The sequence below is a fragment of the Glycine max genome, chromosome 16, assembly GCF_000004515.6.
Source record: "Glycine max cultivar Williams 82 chromosome 16, Glycine_max_v4.0, whole genome shotgun sequence".
Taxonomy (NCBI): Eukaryota; Viridiplantae; Streptophyta; class Magnoliopsida; order Fabales; family Fabaceae; genus Glycine; species Glycine max.
The window spans coordinates 5,868,140-5,870,981 of record NC_038252.2 but is presented as its reverse complement, the minus strand read 5'-3'; the positions used below and the strand labels follow the sequence as shown (position 1 = coordinate 5,870,981).

Genomic DNA, 2,842 nt, shown 5'->3' with positions numbered 1-2,842 from the left:
TGTTCAACTCATATTTTTACACTCTAATTTAACTCAAAATTTTAATCTCAAATCACTTATTTTTAGTCCTTTAACATATTATATTGATAATGTGTATAAAAATGTCTAATAAATTATTTCATATTCATACTCCATTTGGTCCGATTATAAATACAAAAAATATTTCATATTTATTATTAAAGAAATTAGTTATCTTTAGTAAATTGTGTCATTTTTAATTAAATTTTTTTTAGACAAAACTTAATATCAAGCATAAAAATGTTTTGTCCTTATTAAATGGAGGATATTTTAAAGGATAATTTGATTGAATAAGATAAAGTTACTTAAAATTTGATTATATTTAAGATAAAGTAAGATATTTTTGTTGCTTATATTCAAGGTCGGAATTCAAGGTCGGAATGAATAGTATTAAATAATTTGTATGACATTTAATAAAATATTGCATTCATTTTTTATTAATCTTTTAAGATTTTTACATAAAAACCAACAAGTATAATAATTTTTTTCTATTATTGTAAATTAATGATTAGGTTTCTATGCTACACTTTAAAAGAATTATGTTATCCTTTTTATTTTTACTTCCAAATCAATGCATATCTGAATTAGTTAATGAATAAGTGAAAAGTAAAGGTATTAGTGACAAACAGCTAACTCACGTTATCTTAAATTTGAAAATGCCAGGTAAAATGAAACAATTTTTTTCCCTAAAATCTGACCATTAAAATGGAACGGGGTAGTATTTAATTATTACTTTTATCATAACATTTAATGTGGTGTATTAAATATTTAATATTTTAACATTTAATTCTTCGTATTAAATATTTATTAAAGATTTAACATTTTAAAATTTAATGTACTGTATTGAATATTTAATATAAAAATTGAAAAAAACAGTATTTAAATATTAAACTGTTCCTTATATTTAATATGGGACATTAAATATTTAATATTTTAAATTTAATATGAAGTATTTAATATTTAATATTTTAACATTTAATGTGTTTTATTAAATATTCAACTAGAATGAATATTTAAAATATAAAATGTTATTTAATACTTTTCAAAATAATAAAAAATATATAATATGGTGTATTAGATATTTTATAACTTATATAATTAAAAATATTCATAATTTAAAAATTCCTCCATTTTATTTTTTTTACTTTGAAAACTTCTATATATAAGAATGAGTTTGTTTGCAAAGAAAGATAATGAAAAAAATAAAAATGAATACTAATACAACATATATTTTTACACTCTAATTTAATTCAAAATTTGAATCTCAAATCACTTATTTTTAATACTTTAACACATTACATTGATAATCGGTATAAAAATGTCTACTTATTTACAAAGTTACCATCACATTTTTATGTTGGTTCTGGTGGAATAGATGCAAATGGAGAAATCCTGTAAAAGAAATTATAAAAATTCGTTTTTGTAGTATTGTATACAAAATTTGCCTAAAATTATTGGTTGGCAACAAAAATTATTTTCACAATACCACTTACAAGTATTGTGTGCCGTTTTGATAGTAGGAATAAAAAGATAATTTGTTTAGTTCACAAAAATAAAAATTTTAAACATAATTTTGTACGAAAGTGAATTTTTTTTATAAAAATAAGTACAATTAGATTTATTTTGTGAAGCGTGTTGTGAATCTTATACAGAAATTTCTCAAACTTTTAATATATTGGTCATCAATATTTTTTGTGCATACATTTTCCATTTGGATATAATAAAATTATTAGTGTCATTATTAATTTAATTTAGAAGCATGATTATTTGCTCAGGTATGACAGGAACATCAGACAAATCAAGAAAAATAATTGGACAAAAGATTTACGGAAAATAAAGATGAGATATTACATATTTATTAAGAATTATTTATTACAAACATGGATACATATTATTTCTCCAACTAATATTTTTTTCTGAGCATTTTTGCAACAAACTCTTACTTGTTCTTGCACTCTTGCACACAAGAATCCATTGCATGAACGGTAAGAACACGAGCATCTGACATGTAAAGTCAATAATAAAAAAACATGTGAAAACATAATTAACTTAATTATAAAAATAAAACTTAATAAAAGTTTTGCAAAAGGATAAATACCAATGTTGTCATCAATGGACTTGGTTAAGCGGCAACCAGTAATGCAATCATAGACAACATCAATGGACATTTCATGATGACATTTTCGAATACAAGGGAGACAACATTCGTCAAATTTTTTTTTACTATAGAAATATGCTATGCATTTGAAACCACATTTAACTTCACACCCAGTCAAGTCAGGGCTGTTGTTATCAGCTTGTGTAGAGCCCACTATAATCATCATCAGAATCACTACTCCAATGAATTTCATCTCACTTTTAGCCATAACTCTTCTCTAAGCCTTTGCAACCTATCTCAAAGTTTTGTATAAATGATAAATTCTTGTTGCAATGTTTCAAGAAAAATAATCATCAATTTATAGATACAAAATAATGCATGTAAACCAGCTCCGACTTCTCAACAAAATTGTGCATTAAAATCCAAGAGTTTGTTATACAACTAGTTGACTTGTTTTCTTTTAGCAATAAAATATATACACATATTATAAATGTGAAATCATTATTCAAAATATGTATCAAGTCATAATATATTGTAACATAATTAACTGGAAAAAATTAATAAAAAATTAAAAATATTTTAAAAATATATAAAAAAGTAAACTACATAATTCAATAAGTCAAAGATATAAATTGTAATTCTTTTGAACATTAATAATGTAGGAAATATTCAAACTAAATTAATGAATAAGTCAAAAGGAGCGGTGAAGATTGAAGAATGTAATGT

The 2,842-nt window shown here is 22.5% G+C and overlaps 1 long non-coding RNA gene across 1 annotated transcript; it reads right to left on the bottom strand.

The window, feature by feature from the left end:
• Positions 1-1,841: 1,841 nt before the first annotated feature.
• LOC100787658 (uncharacterized) lies at positions 1,842-2,592 on the bottom strand. The gene is made up of 2 exons (XR_418699.4): positions 2,117-2,592; positions 1,842-2,019 (listed from the first exon to the last, which is right to left on the bottom strand). It is a non-coding gene; the product is annotated as an uncharacterized lncRNA (long non-coding RNA).
• Positions 2,593-2,842: the final 250 nt, after the last annotated feature.